The 21,604-nt window shown below is 37.2% G+C and overlaps 1 protein-coding gene across 41 annotated transcripts in view; it reads right to left on the minus strand.

Moving 5' to 3' along the window:
* PTPRD (protein tyrosine phosphatase receptor type D) overlaps nt 1-21,604 on the minus strand; it is a 2,307,989-nt gene that overhangs the window by 383,406 nt on the left and 1,902,979 nt on the right. The window lies entirely within an intron of this gene.

Raw genomic sequence — 21,604 nt, forward strand, 5'->3', positions numbered from 1 at the left:
GAAAAAGAAAACTATATTAAATTGTAAAAAACATTTAAAAATAATTAAGACCCTTTATCACCCTTATCTTATACCTGTGGCAATTTGTTGTTAGTAGTTAAGCCAAAATGTTAACCTAGTGTAGCAGCTGATTTTTAAATTTCTTTATTAAAACGTTGGCCAGAACATCACATTTACGGAAAATTAAGGAGGCCAAAATGGGAGAGGTCTGACTGTATTTTCATTAAATGTCAGAGATTCAGTAATCTAATTACATGTTTTCTTTCCACTCAGTTAAGTGTACAAAAGAGATATTCTTTACTTAGCTCTTTTTATGTAGGCCTGTCATGGGTTTTTGCTGTTCTGTTTTGGGCTGTTTATTTTTTTGTAAGCGAGTTTTTGCTGTTGCTATTTTGTTGTCAGTACTTGTTTGTTTTTAGCATTCAAGATTATGACTAGCAGGCTTTCTGGAAAAAGTACCTAAAGGCTTTGAAATCTGGGTACTGGAGAGATGAGTTTTCACCATAATTCCAAGAGCAGATTTCAAATCATTGCCTTAATAGGTCCACCTGATTTTCCACAGCTTCACTTTTGTAAGAGGACTGTCAAGTTAGAGCAGCAAGCTTGGAAGAAGAGGTGATCTGGTTTAAGAAGGCATAACCACTTTGGAGCACCACACACGAAGCTGTATTTTCTGCATGTGCCATGGTGTCTCTCTTCGAATCTCACTTTGCATTCATGATTTGACTGTCAGGTTTGAAAGTCAAATTTATGAAAATGTAGGGAGAAGACCCTTTAAGTTAAGACAAGACCCTATAACTTATAAGACCCTAGAAGTTAAATTTCTTTGAAAAGTGGTAATTCATAACTTGGATAAGCCTCTCTCTTTCATGAAGATACTACTTTCTCAAAAGAAAAGAAAAGTGTATATGTATGTGAGAGAGAGAGAGAAAAGAAAAGAAAATTCCAGGGGACTTCAGTTATTTGCTAACAGCTCACTTTTTTCAGCCTGGTTTTAATAAGCCTCCAATACAACTCCAACCTGATTCTCAGAACCCGCCTCCTCTATATATCATCAAGAAAGAGGAGGAATAAATAAAATTTTAAAAGCCTTCTTGCCAGTCCTATGGCAAGTCATGTTTTCTAAAGATGCACGTATTTCACCCCTTAAGCTTTCCTTCCACTGGCAGTGGGGAATCTATTCACTCCATCTGAATCTGGGCACAGGGTTGTGGCAGCACTGGCCATAGAGTACGCAGAAGTGATGCTGTGTGACTTCCCAGGCTAAGTCACAGAGAGATAGGGCTTCTGCCAACTTTCCTTCTGGCGGTCTTCATTCTACCTTCTTCCCTTTTCTTCCCCCACCAGAACCTGTGCTTCAGGAGTCCTGGGCTAAGATGTAAGGGTTTCAACTCCTCTGAAGCTGCCATGCTAGAGAGAACTCATCAGGAGGCCAAATACAGACAGAAAGTGACATATCTGAGGAGACCTAACGATACCAGCCCCCGGATGTTTGAGAGGTCCCAACACCAACCAGGGGACTTGTGAGTAGGTAAGGGTTCAGATGACTCCAGCTACCCACCTGTCCTTACAGTCTTCCCATTGCAGCCTGAGATATGGTAGAGCAGAAAAGAATTGTCTCTGTTGTCCCCTATCTGAATTCCTCATCTAGAGAACTCTGTCAACATAACAGATGTCTTTTTATAAGCTACCAACATTTTGTGTCATGTATTATACACAGAAAGAAACTGAAACACTCCCAATGTGATTACCGGCAAATCCAGTTGTTTGCAAAATAAAAACAACTATGTCCCAAGAACTGTATTTTGTATATCATGACTTCTCCTCACAGTGATTTTGTAAGCCATCTCTGTCTAACAAATGAGCACCACTGGGGTCAGACAAGCTATTAAGGTGCTCAATGTCACACAGCTGACAACTGAATCAAGATTGGAACCCAAGTCCTTCTGACTGCAAAGCCAATGGTACTCCTCTTTCCTTCACCAATATTCCCCTATCCTTTCTCTACAAGTTCACATTGCAGAGAAAATCACGTGACTAAGGTCTCAGCTATAGTAATGGGCTCAGTGAAACTAACCTCACTCATTTCTTCCTTCTCAACTAACCTCAATCAAAGACACCAAATTCTATCATTTACAGACTAATACATAAATTATAGTTATTTCTAGATACAATGAAAAATAATGCAAGAATGGGGGAGTTATGATAAAATTAATTAATAGGAAACTATTTTAACAAAGACACTTATTTAAACCAATATTAAGGTTGCCTGCTGCGTTTTGATTTCAAGGGTTACAAATTGCACTTTGACAAAAGTGCTTCTATGCATTATAATTATATTCATTTATTTCCCAATGAATGTTTTCATTCAAATAATTTTACTGCTCTCTGTGGGCATATGATTAATATGCATGTGCTCAGACAAAATTCACATACTATACAATCCTAGAGAGAGAAAAAAAAAGTGATCAGCTTTACCCAGTCTGAGTAAATTGCTTGGAGTAGATTTCTGCACCTGTAAAGATGCTCTTCTCGGGATGGGCTGTGTTTGCATCAGGGGCTGGATGTCAAGATGCCCTTCTGTCATGATATTTTCAAAGGCAAAAGCATTACATTGTTATTCCGATGGATAGAGCTCATAAAGAGCCATGCTTATATTCTGTAGACTTCAGGAGGAAGCTTTCCTTCGGCAGTGAATGAAAACAAAGGCAAAAGATGAAAGGAAATATCTTTTAAAGGAAACAAAAAGGCCTCTACAAAGAAGTGCATAAATATAGAAAGCAGAAAAAAAAAGGTACATTATATTTGGTGTGAGAGTAGATAAGAAGCAAGGCCCAATGGAGCAATACTCTTTCTTTACAAACACTGTCAGAATTTTGGGGGGAATAATTCATTTTTGAAGGTTCCAGGAACAAAACCGACAGACAAGAGCTTAAAATATACACAGCCACAGTGTTTCCATTTTGTTGGGGTTTCAGAAGAACTCCTGTGGGCAAACTGCATGTAAAACAGACTGGGTGTGATGTATCTATATCAAAGCAACAAACACATCAGGAACAGTTGAAAACCAGCCAGCACTTTGGTTTTACATAATGTCAATCAACTGGTTGGGCTGACTTTTTACCATAAATGGACTATTTTTAAACTGACTGAACAGAGGACTTGAATAAATAGTGTACCAAGCTAACAGCATAGAGAAATATATAGAATCAAAGATGTTCAAGAATGTCAAGCAACAGCACAGCCACACAAGAGGAATAGACCAATATAAACACACCAAATGTAGTCACATCTTCATTTTCTGACTGAAATCTTGCTCAAAACAGTACCTTTACATACAGTGTTATTTTTATTATTTTTTAATGCCAAAAGAGCACTAGGCTCATTTTTATTATGCCTTTAAAAATAAAAGACTCAAGCCAGATTGGACAGTTTTCTTTTAAAGTCTAGTTTCAGCTGGTTTTCAGAAGCTCATTTCGAGAAACATCTGTCCAGTCTGGCTCGTGGGGAGATGTTCAAAGACAAGGGTTCTCATCTGCATGCTAAGGGACTCTCCTAAGGGAGTCAAGAGTCCTCTGAAAGCAAGTAGAAACTATCAAAACATCTATAACCCTTGAACTTCTTTATCAAGTTCAGTACACAGTGTACAATATGACTCAATTTCATCTTTAGTAAAAAATAAAATTTGTTGGCTTCCCTGACACCTTCAAGACATCATGATGTGTTCATCTTAAAAATGTAAATATTCAGTGACCAATTAGTTTGGAGGCAAAATTAGCAAGTATAAAGTTCTGCAGGGGAGAAGAGCTAACATGGAATCTGAGTTCATGTACAATACATGTATATACAAACCTCCATGTTGCCTTTGTGAATGTGGGTACAGAGTGAAGATACTCCACAGTTAGGTCCACAACACAGAGCCATGTCATGAAGAATTAATAACACATGTTCTAATTCTCACCAGAAGTGATTAAAATAGGTTAATGAACACCTACTATATTTAAGATATAATAATATACAATGTCACAACAATTTCATAAAGTAGGTAAGTCCCATATTAGAAATAAGTAAAGGAGGGTCAAACAAGCCAAAAATGTGTCCATGTGCACATAGCTGCAAATGGCCAAGCTAGGACTGGAACCAGAGTTATTTTGACTGAGAGGTCCAGAAACTTGGCTGTACCAAGCCAGCATCCAAGTAGAAGGTTACCAAATACCAAAACGAGGAAACAGTAAAATATTATCCATGAATTACTGAAACTACAAAATAAAAAGGAAGCCAAAATCCGTTGTGATGCATTTAAAGCCAACTCTCTAAGGCATGGGCTAAATGTTGAAAGCTAGCTATCTGAAGTTTAATTACATATTCTCTCAAGTTAGAGAACCAAACAAAAGTAGATGAACCAGACCAAACTTTTAAAACACTTTAACTTCCCTACGAAGTTGATGTATAAGATACGCTATTTCCTCTGGGAAAGACAAGCTTGTGTAAGATTGTCTTTTCACTCTCATGATTGAAGGAAAAATCAATTAAAGTTTTCCTGAGAGACCTTTGGCACCATTCCAAACAGACAGGAAAATGCTGGATATATTCTGAATGCAACAAACATTAGACTCTACTAAAAAAAATAATCCACCTACATTGTTTGCCAAATCAAATTCAATCCTTAGATTTTACAGGTTTAAGAAAATATCTAGAATACCTGGCAGAGAACAGAAAAAAACAAGCTTATCCTGTGTTTGGTTTTAAAGGGCTTTCTTTCAAGATTTCCCAATTTTTTATATTAAAATTTGTGATGGCCTGTCTTAGAACTCAACCAGCAATGTATGAGGAATGAAAAAAAAATCTTCTAATAGATTCAGAAATAAAACTATGGCATTTTCAAAGGAAAACCAATATGAATGCCCTTTAAAGAAAGTTCAGCAAGGACAACACAAACCATATGTTCCAGGTATGTGATGTGAACCACACGGTCTGGGAGGCTTCTTGCACTCGATCTGCTCCTCCTGAGGTGCCAACATCAACAAACAACAATGTGTACCGTGACTGCAGTTACAGCCAAGGTCGAATAGAAGTGTGGGCTCTGTCACCCTTGGTCTAATTTTTTAATGTCAAGCAAGAAAACTGACATTTTGGGGTACAATATTGCTATCCAAAGCAAATATGTGGGATGGGAAAAGGCAAATATTAAATCCTGAAGTAAACAAAATAAGAGGTCCTTAGGTAAAATAAAAGAGTTTATTTTTCTTCCCAACTACTCTCCTTTTCTCAGAGTAAGTTTCACATTTTATACACTACCCATATTCCCTAAGAGCTTTATAAACATCAGCATCTGCATTTGGTAGATGATGGCGTTATTTGATTTAAAATTGAGAGACTTTGGTTCAAATCTTTCTCTTTGATAATCTTTATGTATAATGTCCCAAATAATCAGAAAAATATGCAATTGAGTTATATTACTTTTATAGTTTTTTGAAATTCTGGATGCCTACAAATTATTCTTAATGACAATAAAAAGTTTACAATACAATGACATGGGAATTATATGGCTTATAAACAATTGCCATTTGCATAAATAGTCATCCTAATCTACTTACGTGGCCAGTGATCAGTAATTTACAATGTTTCATAAATGTATCAAGCTTTCAAAAGGGACAGATGTATTTTTATTTTTCCTTAATTTCCTTCTTATACTTCTCATTTCTCTTATCCCATATTCTTTTAGTACGTAAGATCAAATGATAAATACCCTGAGTTATCCAGATGTGGTTTAAAAAGGAAAAATATATATAAGGTGGTATCTGGATATTAGTAACCTATGAAAAAACAGTTAATTATTTACGAAGAATAAAAAACAGTAAAAAGATAGATATTTGAACCTAGATACATTTATTTTGTTTTCTTGTTAAGTAAGCAGAAAGTACTCCTTGAAAAAGCACCAATAATGAAGGATTTACAAATCGGAGTGCACAGATATTCTGAACCCTGTCGAAACTGAAAGTGCCTGGACTCGATCTGTCTCTAATCCTTCCTCTGGACTATCCAGTTCTGTGGTCATTAAGAGACTCCAGTCGACACAAAAAGGATAAAGGGTCCAGCCTCTGAATTCCACAGTTCAAATTCTGGGTCTGCCGCTTACTTTCTAAGACTTAGTTTCATTTTCTCACCCAGAGTGCGTCTCAACTGATACTAAATTGTTCTTTATAGGTGTATGATAGGATTTCAATGAGCTATGTGTTGACAGCTTTAAGAACAGCACCCAACATACCTTACGCCTTGGACAGATATATGCTGCTGTCATTGCTGGTGATGATACTGTTACTAAGACACTGTAACACATATTCTTCAGATTTCCTATTCATAACAAAAAGGCCATAATAACGTTTGTAATAGATACATTCTTTCCGTGAAATACCAAGCCATCCATCCATAGTAAATTAAGTTATGGGAGATTTACCAAAAAATGTACATCAAACTACATTCAGGCTCAATTTTCTCATCCATGAAATAATCCCTGAAGTCCCTTGCAGGCCTATGACTTTATCACTCTAAACATCTAGGCCTGTATTCATATGATTAGTACCATCAACACATACAAATTCATTTGAAGAATGTTCCAAATTTTATAAGTCATGGCATGAGAAACTAAAACAGGGGCAAAAAAGAGCCTCTTCAAAATTATACATGAGAAGCAGGATGGACTCATTAATGTTTTTAATTTCACTCCTCCTGAAAAAATGGAGATGTCTAAATCAGGTTGGGCAACCCCTAAAATGACTCTGAGAATCATTCTTACAAAAAAACTTTCTTGTTAAAGTACAGCAATATGATTCCGGATCGAACTGATACCCATATTATTATTATTATTGTTTAAATGGGTGGATAGAAAGATGAAAACAAAACCAGAGTAAGAGTATGTGACTACAGAGAAACGAATTATTTCCCTCTGTACTAACCCATTTCTTGCTACCTGAAGACTTACTGGGTTAATCTGTGGAACCAGAGTGTATTAGTGTATTTTCATGCAGCTGATAAAGACATACCCAAGAATGGGAAGAAAAAGAAATTTAACTGCACTTACAGTTCCGCATGGCTGGGAAGGCGTCAGAATCACAGTGGGAGGAAAAAGGTGTTTCTTACAGGGTGGCGGCAAGAGAAAACGAGGAAGATGCAAAAGCAGAAACTCCTGATAAAACCATCAGATCTCATGACATGTATTTATTACCATGAGAACAGTAGGGGGAAACCATCCCCATTAATCAAATTATCTCACACAGGGTCCTGCACCCAACACATAGGAATTATGGGAGTACAATTCAAGATCAGATTTGGGTGGGGACACAGCCAAACCATATCACACAGGATGTAATATCCTATTTGGTTCATCTCTGCTTTAGAATATTACTGTTTTTCTATACATTGAGAGAAGTCAGAATACTTATTTGAATAGAATTTTTAAGATCTGGGCCAGGTACAGTGGCTCATGCCTGTAATCCCGGCACTTTGGGAGGCCAAGTCTGGTGGATCAGCTAAGATCAAGAGCTCTCGACCAGCCTGCCAAACAAGACAAAACCCCCATCCCTACTAAAAATACAAAAAATAGCTGGGCACAGTGGCACACAGCTGTAGTCCCAGCTACTCAGGAGGCTGAGGCAGGAGAATCGCTTAAGCACAATAGGTGGAAGCTGCAGTGAGCTGAGATTGTGCCACTGCACTGCAGCCTAGCAGTCAGAGCGAGACTCTGTCTTTAAAAATACAAAAAAGAATTTTAAAAACGCCTCTCCTAACAATTCTAACTCCTTCTGCAACAAAGTAATAACAGTAGGATATTTTTTCACCTATATGACTTCACGTAATTTTCACCTATATGACGTCTTTAAAATATTTAAACATAGGGTCAGTAATTTATCCACAGGGAATAATTTTATTCAAGAGAACGTAATGTATTTCTTATAAAATAGAACAAAATGCCCAAAGTATGTTAAAATTAAAAAAGAAGATAGTAAGGAACTGATAGAGGGGGGAGAAAAAATAAACAAAGGATGTAGAGAAAAGGAATAACAATATGAATTTCACATAGAACTAGGAATCTACTTTTTGTAATTTAAAAATATACAGTACATTACTTAAATTCAGTATTCAAAATATGCGACAGAACTTTGACATATTCAAGTACTTAGACCTCCTTTTTAACAATTTTAATACTGAATATTTAGCTGACTTAATAATTAAGTGGAAAAATGGATTTGACTGGGGCATTTCTTCCTTTCTTTCCCTCCATCAAGGGAGGTATTAGCAAATTTTGCAAAAGTAAGTCTTTGAGAACATGTGAAAGAAAAAATTATCTTCCTCTCTTACTAGTTTATAATAGAAAACATTTGGAAACTAAGAGGGAAGAACAGAATTTAAGAAAATATTGAAATGACTTTTGACACAATTATGCCTTGTGGCCACATCTCCAAATATTCCCCATGGCCGCTGCTGCAAAATATGTACTATCTCATTTGATTTGAGAAGGCTCTAAGGGAGAAGAAAGAAAAAAAAAATGACATTTTGATTAAAGAGGTCATTTATCCAAACATATGGGTATCCACTACTGATTTATTCGTCTCCATCCTACTCTGCTGCCTCCAAGGGAAGTTTCTGAGGACAGTGTCTAGTGCACCATGTTCAGAAGGATTCTGAGGCTCTTTTTCTCTAGAGAAAAACAAATAGGAAAGTACTATTACCAAATAGTACTGCCTGTTTTGAACAAGGGATAAAGAAACTAGCAGCAACATACAAAGGAGAAAAAAAATGAACAAAACTCTCCTTGTTGGTCAGAATCTCTACAAATCTTGAAATTTCTCATCTTCTGAAATCTTCATTATATAAGAATTCTGCTGTGTGCTTTGTCTGAATATACTTCTTGGTATAAACAGCATTCTGAATTATCCTTTGAGGTTGTAAAATAGTAACCAGATTCCACGAAGCCAAACAATTTTTACTTCAGTACCTGCCAGCTTTCTAAAAACATACTGGTTATGACTTCTTTTCACATTTTCAATGTGATGTGATCAAATACTCCTGTAATCTAAACTAACTTTATACCAAAAGCAACTTTATTCCTTCATATTAGTCCCATCTCATGCCAAGTATATACTGGCTTGCATTTCAAAAACAAAAGTCTTGAAACAGTGCCTTTCAACTCATAATCATGTTGGTTTTTCCTTCAGACCTCCTATTTCTATTGTTCTATTGCAATCTCCTTGGGTTCACAACTGAGGGCATCTACTTCCTGGATTATTTTAACTGTTCTCCCTTTGGAAAATTCAGACTCTAATGATCTCTAAAATTCCTCCTTTTTCTCTTTTTGATCATATCACCTTCATGAGACTCAAACAGCTTTGCACTCATTTATAAATAAAAGATGTTCACTCATATAGATGAGTAGTAAAAAGTAATGAAAATATGCTAGACTAAGTAAGAAGCCGCCGAGCGCGGTGGCTCACGCCTGTAATCCCAGCACTTTGGGAGGCCGAGGCGGGTGGATCACAAGGTCAAGAGATTGAGACCATCCTGGTCAACATGGTGAAACCCCGTCTCTACTAAAAATACAAAAAATTAGTTGGGCATGGTGGCACGTGCCTGTAATCCCAGCTACTCAGGAGGCTGAGGCAGGAGAATTGCCTGAACCCAGGAGGCGGAGGTTGCGGTGAGCCGAGATCGTGCCATTGCACTCCAGCCTGGGTAACAAGAGCGAAACTCCATCTCAAAAAAAAAAAAAAAAAAAAAAAAAAAAAAAGAATCCAGCAGGTGGATTAGAGAATGCTGACTATTATAATCAACAGTCTAGCGTGTTAGTAGCTGGACAAAATAAAATGTATTTTTTCATTCATGTCACAATTTAATGTGAATGGTATGGAAGCTTTGCTCCACGTAGACATTTAAAGGACTTAGTTTCTTCTATCTAGTGGTTCTATCACTTCTTCCTGGAATCTTCCATTGGCCGTCCTGTATTCAGAGGCCACTTCCATTCTTCAAACAGCTTAGCCTAGAGATGGTACAACTCACTTCCACATGATTTCCTATCATATCCCATTAACCACGGCCTCATCTATAATAAATTATCAGCTAGGAAAGTTGAGAATTTGATTTAATGATGTGCTCATGAAAACAAAGACTGTATTAGGGAACACTAGCAACCTCTACCATAGGAAGGCTACTTAGATTTCCAAGAAAATAGCATATTGATATTAGCCCTATCTGTCTCAAAAAGCCATCATGAAAATCAAGGAATGTGAAGCACTTTTACAACGGCTACGTGCTATGTAATGACATGGCACACTGGCCTATGCCTCCTTTTTATACCTTCACCTCTGTACCTCTGCAAAAGATGATTTTTCAGACTTTTAAGAATCCTCAAATTCATAAATTTTCAAATAGAAACACAGTTTTTGACATGTGTCAAGAGTTACTGTCAACTTAATCCACAAGACGAAAAAGATAAAGCTCAATCAAAATGTAAATGTTTGACAGTAAACTAGATTTACTACGCAGTTACGAGTTCCATTAATCACACCAGGCTTAACACCAGTGTGATTCAAATCCAAGCTCAAAAGATTAGCACAACATACACAGATCGCATCTCCTGACACTCTCAAGTAGGTTATTAAAAATAGTTGAAATTGCAAATGGTAACCCTATGATTGTTAAACCTATGTGGTATTATGCTCTGGGAGTTTTGGGGATGCTTGCTCATGTCCTTTACGTCTGAAGACTGAACGTAAGGTTCACAGTTTTCTCAACTATCTCCCAGGCCACCATCACAACTCCACCTACACTTTTCATGCAGCTCTGTAAATCTTGTCTACTTCCTGAAACCTTACTCAGTTGAGGACTGGAATACCTCATCTTCTTCTTGTCTCCTATGGACTTGAAAGAAACTCCCACACAGGACCATTCCTCTCATGACAAACATATCCTTCTTCTCCATGTTGATCTACTTAATGAAAATAAACTGGGATAGCAGAGAAAACATGGAAAGAAACCGTATCCTAGTAGCTCAAGGCCAAATATAGGCATTAAGAAACTTAAATTATTAGCATTCGCTATGTATTTTCGTCTCCCTAAAGTCTTACTCTTCAGAAGCACTTTATCAGTACTTAGAAAATAAGGTGGTTAAGTTTCCTCCAGGAGCTCATAATCTATGAGGGGTACACATCAATCAACTGTCCATATTTGATGTAAGTGATAGAAATCTGAGAAATCATTCTCTGGCTATGAGGAAATGCAACGTGTTAATCAAGGTCAGTGAGCTGTTTCTACAGAGCAAGTCCTGAAACTGCTTTGCATACATTTGCATGTTCGTTGCTCTGAGAAGTCCCATAGTAAAAGCAGAGCAAAGCTGAAAAAAACAACACCCCCCACACAAAAAACACTTCCACAACAAAACAAACTAACAGAACAACTTAAGTTGCTTCAATGTATTTTTGTAGGGAGACTTTTTCCTCCACAGACCCATTAATAGTGCTCAGATTTTACTAAATGCTAGATTTAGAAGCACTGATGGATGCAGATGTTTTAATAATTTAAAAGTAAATCATTTTTCTTTACAAAAGCATTGGGGATCTCAAAAGAAAAGTCTGTGTCATTAATATTCAAATGCTTGTACTTTTAATTCTTCTTGTAAATAATCAGGTAAATCTCTGAATATCTTACCTAGATGTAAAAACATAATTTAACAAAAGACAGGGATGGAATATATTTTAAATAAGAGAATATACTTATAACCCATAGCTAATAAATTCTTAAATCTGAATGAAACAAATAATTTTCTGGGAAATATATAAATTACTTATTTTGCCTCAAGAAGGAATGGGACTATGAATAGGAAATAGACACAGGAGAGAAATTTTAAAAGTTGTAATTTTTTTTCATGTTTAGCAAAAGAAAGCAAAACCCATAGAGGTATCCAATTTAGAGAAGCCTCTAAGCCCAAAACAAATTCATACTGATAACATTCACACAGACAGCAACTTGTGCAATGTAAGTCTGACGGAAAATCTGATTTGCAGTCAGTCCCACTGAAATAGAAATGTTCAGAGATTTGGTACTTTTCACAGAAAAGTTAAATTTACAAGAAAAATATCTTTAGGTAGGATCTAAACATGCTTACCAGCAAAAGATAAAGATGACAAAGAACAATACATTTTCTTCAAGACTAAAAACATTTGTTTTCTGCCTACGTCAAAGAAATACTTGCTTGTGCTTACACATTTTTACCCACATTCAGAAAATGAAGCAGAATTCACAAATTTAATTCATCATTTCTTTTTAAGCTGCATATAATAAATATCTATTATTCATGGGTGTTGGCAAGTCTGTACACTACCTAATTTTTTCTATGTTTAGCCTTCATAGCTGCTTAAATCTTAACCTATGTAGCTTCTTTGCTGTTCTCTTTCTTACTGTGGAGCCTAGCGGCTTGGAACTGTAAGCTCTGCTCCAGTCCCAAACATTTCTTTGCTTCACCCCACAAATATACCTGTCAAAATATTTTGGGCTGTAGATAACAGAACATCCTACTAAAAGTGGTTTAAAAAACAAGGACATGATTCTGTCACATAAAACCTGAGGCAGGGTGATTTATTCAGCTATTCAACAGCAGCTCAAGCACTCAGTTTTTTCCCATCCGCCTGCCCCCTCTGCCTTTCTCATTGTGCTGGTTTGTCGACTTAGACTGGTTCCTCTCATGGTCCCCAGATGCCTGCAGCAGCTCTAAACACCACATACAGAGGGAACATTCAAGAACAGAAAAGAAAACATCTTTGTCTTGGTGCCCATCTTGTGAGTAAATAAACCCTTCTCAAAAAGTCCCCAGTATATTTGTTCTAAATTTTCATTCACCAGGATTGAACCACATGCCTACGTTTAAGTACATCACTTAGCAGAGAAACTGAAACAATTCACTTTTTCAACCAGTAAGATTCACCGCTGGCTCTTATTTTTCAACCAATTAAGAGCCAGTCCCCACCTCCACCCCCACTGGCATACGCAGCCAGTTATTATAGAATGAGAGTAAATAAAATCTGGGTCAATGTTACAGGCAAGCAAGAAGGAACTGTCTAACTGTCAAACAACAATGTCTGTCAATAGTCTGTTTATATGCTCAGCCACTATCAAATACCAATTAATATTCTAAGGAGTCATTCTCATTGGTAGATAAGTTGCATAAATGATTATATGTAACTTCTGAGTAAGTAACATACATTTTATTCTATTTTTTAATCTATAAATCAAAGTTACTACAGCTGAACTTCATAGAGTCATAAAATTCTAAGGTAGAAGATCCTGGAAAATTAATAAACTGATCTATGATAAATCAAAGGATATTTTAAATTTCCTAGGGATGCTCCCTACTTAAGAAAGCCGTCAATTGAAGTTTACTTTTGCTTTGTTTTAGCACATCCAGTTTTCTTAAGTTGGAAATTACTATAAATAAATGTGAGAATGGTAGATGCACAGTCATTTACTATCTCTCTATTCTCAGATTATCTTGTTGGACTTTGAGCCCAACCACCTACTCCAAACCAAAAGGTAGATCAAAAGAAATGTTGCTGACTCCTTCGCCTATATGGGTTTTCTATCCGATGGCTCAGAAACTCTAGTATGACACATGAAATAAGGGAGTAAAAGCAGGGGCCTGGTGTGGTGACTCACACCTGTAATCCCAGCACTTTGGGAGGCTGGCAGATCACCTGAGGTGAGAAGATTGAGACCAGCCAGACTAACATGGGTAAAATCCCACTGCCACTAAAAATACAAAAAAATTAACCAGGCCTGGTGGCGTGCGACTGTAATCTCAGTTACTTGGGAGGTTGAGGCAGGAGAATTGCTTGAACCCAGGAAGTGGAGGTTGTAGTGAGCTGAGATCATGCTATTGCACTCTAGCTTGGGCAACAAGAGCAAAACTCTATCTCAAAAAAAAAAAAAAAGAATCTCAAAAAAAAAAAAAAAAAAAAAAGAGAGAGAGAGAGAGAGAGATAGACCACAACCCAACAAGAGCTGCTTCAGAAAATGGATGCGCAGAGACATCTTCAGAGGCAGCAGTCCTCAGCTGGGTAAAGGACCCAATGCCACCTTCACCACATTGTGTTTTCAAGGTAGCAACACAACAGAGAAAAGAGGAAACGGGATGGGAAACACAAAGTGCTGGCCTCTACCATCCTGGCTTTGCGACCGATTTTCCGTGGCAAGGCTCTTTCCCCTCACCTTACAGATAAAAGAGTAAACCGTCTTCTGTGAAATTCGGATCCCTCCCATTAATTCATTGATTCATTCTCTTAACTATCAAATATTGATTGAACACTGATTTGCACCAAAGTCTACAAAAAATTCCAGATGTATGGAAGAAAAGAGCTAAAGTTCCTCCAGTCTTGAGGTGGGAGAGAAGCAATCACTGAGCAATTCGGACGGGATGTGTTACGTATCAGACAGACTTGGTAATTAGGAGAAGAAAGTAAAGGAGAGAGGTTCAATGAGAATGGTCATGGAAGGCCTCATGGAAAAGGGGGCAGGGGAGAAAAATGAGTTAGGTTGGATGGAGAAAGAATTCCAAGAACAGAGAAGGCCATGGATGTAGATGTCAAGGCAATCAAAATGTGGTGAATAAACAGGGTCTAATAATAAGAGGAAGGCAGAAAGAAACACAGAAGCTACGTCACCAAGGGCCTTGTAAGCCAAGATACGGGGGTTTTACTTCATTCCAAGTTAAATGGATACCTTTTAATGATTCCATGAATCCACATAAATTGCTTATGCTGCAGAAGGTTCTGAATACTGTAAAAACTGTTCCGTTTCCTAGTATCCCTGCCAAAATTGTCATCAAACATCATAGCTACACAGAGATGCACAGAAGAAAGGGATGATCCTTTGAACTTTCCAATAACAGTTTCTTCATTTTAGTTTGTTATTCTTTTAAAAATCAAAGGAGTTACAAAATGCTTGCGGAAGCATGAAAACAACAATAACAGTTTCTGCCTAAAAGAGTCCTATTTTTGCTTCTACTCAATAAGCACAGGTCTGCTTTCTAGTATTTGGCTTTCAGACAAAACTTAAAGAGTCAGAAAATCACAACCATGGAATTAGGGTCAAAATTAAAATGAAAGAATAAATCTAATTTCTGAGAACTGACTATACTTAGGGAAGGGAAAAGGGCTTTTAAATTCTTTCATGTAACATCCTCAACTTAGTAACTAGAGAAATCTGGCAGCCGAATGACGAGGATCACTGGATTCTTTATGTATATTTTAAAGCATTCTTTACCTGGTATAATTTTCAGATTGTATTTTTGTTGTTGATTTTTTATTATTTATTTTTATGTTCTGTGTGTGTGTATGAGAGAGAGAGAGAAAGAGAGAGAGAGAGAGAGACAGAGAGAGAGAGAGAGAGAGCGAGAGAGAGAATTTCACTCTGCCGCTTAGGCTGGAGTGCAGTGGTGCAATCTCAGCTCACCGCAATCTGTGCCTCCCAGGTTCAAGTGATTCCTCTGCCTCAGTCTCTAATTTTTGTATTTTGTAGAGATGGGTTTTCACCATGTTGGCCAGGCTTGTCTCAAACTCCTGACCTCAAGTAATCCCGCACTTCAGCCTCCCAACATGCTGTGATTACAGGCGTGAGCCACCTTGCCTGGCTGGATTTTAAAGGTGGTGTGTGTGTATGTGTGTGGGTGGGTCGGTGGGTGTGTGTTTGGGGAGGGACACACACAATTGTATGCAAGGACATTATTGGAGAGAAGAATAAATAACTGAAAGCAGTTACCAAAACTTTCAACCAGACAACTGGTAAATATGGGTTATCATTTAAATAACATATCCCTAATTTTCTTCTATCCACTGCCGTAGGGCAAACAATGTAAGTAAAAGAGTCCATGAGAGGCTCTAACCTTCTGAGGTTATGGAAAGTGTCACTAACACTCCTCTGTAGTCTCTGCTATGAGCAGAGTATCACCATTTCCACAGGAAGTATTCAGTATAAATTTGTGAAATTTTATTTTATACAGACATAAGGCTTTCTATCATTTTCCATTTAAGGTAAGCAGTTTCACATACAACACTCAAGAAAAGTGGATCAAAGCTGATCATTTAGAGACTGTAAAATGTAGAGTACTACCACACTGAATGCATACTTATGTACTGTATACCTACTGTGTGCTAATGTTTAATCAGTGCTTTACTTACATTGTCTCTAACTGCTGTAAATTTTAAGACTGTGTCAATTTTTTAAAATGCTGATGAAAATCAAGAACCAAGGAGAGCAGGCCGGGCGCAGTGAGGCTCACACCTGTAATCCCAACACTTTGGGATGTGAGAAGTTCATAAGGTCAGGAGTTGGAGATCAGCCGGACCAACACATTGAAACCCTGTCTCTACTAAAAATACAAAAATTAGCCAGGCGTAGCATGTGCCTGTAATCCCAGCTACTTAGGAGGCTGAGGCAGGAGACTTGCTTGAATCCGGGAAGTGGAGGTTGCAGTGAACTGAGATTGCACCACTGCACTCCAGCTTGGCCAACAGACTGAGACTTTGCTCCCCGCTCCAAAAAAAAAAAAAAAAAAAAAAAGGGAAAGCCAAGATGAGAAGCAGTGATAGAGTAAAAAATTGTAGCTGTAGGCATATAGTTTTAAAATGGTCTTGAGAAAGGATCACTGTAACTGCTGAAATGTAACAAGTATATCTCATATGATTCATGTTACAAATATAAAGGTGGTGTACATTTATTAATAAATAGCTAGATTTTAAAACTCTTCAGTAATTTTCTGTTGGAAGTTTTATCTACCCCTGTACTTTATCAAGGTCTATTTAGTTTCCTAGAAAACAACAAATGCTACTTTTTATCTGTAAAGACAGGAATGCTGAATGAGTGTGGATTCAAAAGGCATCCTGAGAGGATTCTACACCTGTGGCCTCATGGCGAAACTGCCTGAAAACTGTCTCCAAGGAGAGCGTGCAGAAATATTCAGGAATAATACAGAAATTGCCTTTTTGCAGGAACTAGATAGCTTGTTACCAATCTGTTTGGTTGGAAATAACACACAGCAATCCTATGCCTAGCAATCCTATGCCTTGTTTTTCCTGATTTGTACTGTTCTTAATAGGTCCAATAAATACCTTCTCACTGCTCAAAAACAGTAGTGCTGATAAACATCATCTTAAGACTGGCATCTGCACCCATAATGTTGGGATCACTCTCCAGCCACTGGGCAAATTCTTCATGAGAAAAAAGCGCCCATTTGAGGTTGTGAATTCTTTTCTCCTTTGATTAAAGGATGGATTACTCATACCCTTCCAGAATTTTTGTTATCACAAAATGCACATTCTTTTTTTCAGAATTCCTGAATAATGAAAAAATACCGAATTTATGATCCTTTGAGTAAATTTCTAACAAGCAATGAAATTTTGATGAGCTGTATAATAATTCCTCATTTTCTTTATGAAACCTATCAGTTCAACTCTTTGCCTTGAGGACAGATGCTAAACAGCTGCTCTGGCAAGTTATTAAATCAAGTTTCTGGTTTCTTGCAGGGCCTTTCAACATATCCTTTCAACAGAAAGATGAGGCAAACAAAGACACTCGATCAATATACCTCATATCATTAAAAGTAAAAAGGATTAATTCCTGAAATAATCTAAATAGATGGTCAGTGTTCTTCTCAACTAAAAAGTACTTTTCACAATAAGCGTTTGAGGACATTTTCCCCCATATCCCTTAACAACTAGAATTAAATCCCTCTATAATAAGTCATTTAGAGAACATTTATTTAGCAAAGGAAAACAGAAGGTAAACTGACTCCACTGGAAAAGTTTGAAAATAATTTTATGAAAACATTGCAATTAAATCCCAGTGTTTCTGATTTGTGATTCTACTTGGTTGAGCCAGTGAGTTTCATGAATGTAATTTCATATATGAATATGAATGTTTAATGTACTAAATAACCAGGCTGTAAAAAGTTAATTCTTTTCTGAAATGGTATCCATCACATTGCTTCAGTAAAATCTTTATTGAAAATAAAGGCCAGTGCAACACCTGAAAGAAAAATAAACACACACATTCATACTCTGTGGTAATATTTTGCACAGTTAGGTAGCATTTTACATTAAAATCTACAGAAAGCCCAGGAAAAGTTTCCTATTGTGATAAGGACAAAAACCAAACCTGGCCATTTAGTAGGCCCTCATTGATTTAACGATTTAAAAAAGTCTATCAATGAGGTTCTATATTTTCAAATGCCAGGAATGTTGAGAACCAATTCCAACATTTATGATGGTTGCATTCTTAAAACAAAGGACATACATTAAAAGATTAGCAATTTCTTAACAGTGGTACAATTCCCAGGAATCAGTGGTGTAATTCCTTATTATCCCATGGGCCATTTAAAATAGTATGTATTTTCCAAATTTCATTCCCTTTTTTTTATTTTTATTTATTTATTTATTTATTTATTTAATTTTTGAGACGGCGTTTCGCTCTTGTTACCCAGGCTGGAGTGCAATGGCGCAATCTCGGCTCACCGCAACCTCCGTCTCCTGGGTTCAGGCAATTCTCCTGCCTCAGCCTCCCGAGTAGCCGGGACTACAGGCGTGTGCCACCATGCCCAGCTAATTTTTGTATTTTTAGTAGAGACGGGGTTTCACCATGTTGACCAGAATGGTCTCGATCTATTGACCTCGTGATCCATCCGTCTCAGCCTCCCAAAGTGCTGGGATTATAGGCGTGAGCCACTGCGCCCAGCCTTCATTCCCTTTTTAATCAATACATCTGCATTCTGCGGGTGTATATCTTAATGGAAACTATATGATTTGATCATCTTATTACAGTATTACTTTCATTTAAGAAACTGTGCTGCCATCAGTAAAAATGCATCTAAATTGTTATTTACTGAATTGTAGTGACACCCTCCAATTCCACTTAGAAAAGAAGAGGAATTAAAGCAGCTTTTTCATCTCAGAACTTTCACAGTTGTCAAACAACCACTTCATCATCATGGTGTACTTAAATTCATTTCTACTATTGAATATCTCTCTACAAAAAGTGTTATTCAATTACGTGGTTCCACAGCACACTGGAGGTCAGCTGTTAATAGCAAAGATGTATTATGATGTGCTTTTATTATTTCTAAGGAGTGAGAAAAGTAACACATTGTATTACAGAACTTCAGTCACAGTCAATGTTTTCATTCATTTGTAAAAACAGATAGGCAATTGAATCTAGAAGCACACAAAAGAGAAAGAAATCTTTTCACAGAGAATAATTAGAGAAAACTCTTGACTTTACCATCACTAAGCACTGAACAAATACATACGCAAATCTGAAGTTGCATTAATGCGTACGTACAACTTTCAAATACCCTTTAGCCAGTGTTTGAGCTGCTAAAACACTAGTAATATTCATTTGAGGTGCCTTGTCCTTTAAATACCATTGCTCACCAACAATTTAAATTAAAAAGAGGAAGCATAAAGTTTGGGAAACTTTTCATGAAAGTAAAATTTTTATCTTGCGGTTTGCGGAAGAAGAAAGAATCCTTTCCATTGCTCTGGGGAAAAATAAACTATCCAACCATGGAAAGGTAAAATAGCACATCTGATAGTTCAACTCAAGTATTATAAAGACAGAAAGTAAATTTCTCTACGTTAATGCATAATAATTTCCCAAAGATTTTTGTGCCATTTGCTACATAGTGCTCCTCTCACCCTTGAATGCCTAATTCACCCCTCCAATTCCACTTAGAAGAGTAGTCAGCAAGTACATGCAAATGCACATACTATGCATTTCCAGTCCCAAATTATTTTAATCTCCCTGAATACTCTGATGTGTTTAGCACAGTACTACCTCAATTACTGCCATCATTAAAAATAGAGTATTCCAAATAAAAGTGAGGGTCTGTTTCAATAAACTACACAAATTTTCACACTTTAAATATTGATTCTTTTCTCAATGTATTAAATATCATTTTGCTTTTTTGAACAACAGCATGATCAAATCATGTTCTGATAAATCAGGGTTTATTTACACTGATTAAGTAAATTCATTTACACATTTGGCTTTAGATCTGATAGAAGGTCTGAGCAGACCATTTTTTTTTTAACATGAGTATCATCAATTACTTTATGTCACTTTAGTTTGCTCTCCTCCTTTTTGCAGCTTTTGTTCTCATCTGTTTTCATAGTCTTTTATTTCCCTGTCAGTCAGCTGCTTGGATTTTTCTGGAATTTATCAGTGGGTCAGCAGTTGGTCTATGTTTATAGAAGACAGCATGGCTGTCAGATAAATAAGCATTTTAAAGTAGTGTGTAAAGTCAAAAAAAAAAAAAAATGCTCTGGGTGAGGTTTCCAGGCCTTTACTTGGAATAAAGTGCTGCGCTTATTTGGTGTGCCTTCTCCTCTGCGGTCTTTTTTTCTACTTCTTGCCTCTCAGTTGGATCAGGAGAGTTGTGATTCATGGATTCATTCAACAAACATTTACTAATTCCCTATTATGTGAGTCCATGAGAATAAAAAAGTAGTATCCCCCTCTTCAGGAAGTTCCAGTTTAAGAGAGATGGATATACATAAAAGCCAGTAAGGGCAGTTGGAAGTTTTAAGATAGAAATCTGTAAACTCGAGCCACGTAAGAGGTTCACCCTGGGTCTTTCAGAGAGAAAGAGGTGCAATTTAGTTCAGCCTAAAAGCAAGAGGGAGAAGGACATTTCCGGGAGAGTCAGTACTACTGAATCAACTCGATGGATTGGAGAACTCTGTGTTATTTATAAATATAATTTCCACTTATTTAAAGACTCTTAAGCAGTCCAGCATAAAAGGGTTCAATGAAGCCAGCAGAATAGCTGGTAAGATACCAGATTATGGAAAAGTACTTGGGGATTATACCAAGAGTGAATCTAGAAAACTATTAAGACTTCCTCTCCAGACCAAATATGCAGGATGACAATATGCAGACTATTCGTTGAGGAGATCAGCAGGAAAGTGAAGTAAGATGATAAAGTCTAGAGGTCTAGAAGCTTAAAGTATTCTTTTTTCTTAAATGAGTACGTATGATATTACATCAACAGGATTCTGCTTTGAGTTGTCTGAGTTAAATGAATATGCCCAGATTCAGAATTCTCTGTGGTCCTCTTCTCCCTTAAAAATTATTCCTCTCCAGCATGGTGAAACCCCGTCTCTACTAAAATACAAAAAATTATCCGGGCATTGTGGTGCACACCTGTAGTCTCAGCTACTTGGGAGGCTGAGGCAGGGGAATCACTTGAACCCGGGAGGCAGAGGTTGCAGTGAGCTGAGATCACGCCACTGCACCCCAGTCTGGTGACAGAGTAAGACTCTGTCTCAGGAAAAAAAAAAAAAATTATTCCTCTCTACCCTTTCATTTCCATGATTCCACCAGCTCAGTCTTCCTGATGTCATTAATGTCCCTAATATTACCAAGTCTAGTAGACGTTTTCAAACACCCTCAATAGCATCTGAGACCAGCTTTCCTCCAAACCTCTCTGCATTTAGCCGCTAGGACACAGCCTGGATTTTCCTCCAACGCTGTTTTCCTTTCTTTTCTCTTTTTTGACCTCACTTCTCAT

This window comes from Saimiri boliviensis, chromosome 2, assembly GCF_048565385.1.
Source record: "Saimiri boliviensis isolate mSaiBol1 chromosome 2, mSaiBol1.pri, whole genome shotgun sequence".
NCBI classification, from domain to species: Eukaryota; Metazoa; Chordata; class Mammalia; order Primates; family Cebidae; genus Saimiri; species Saimiri boliviensis.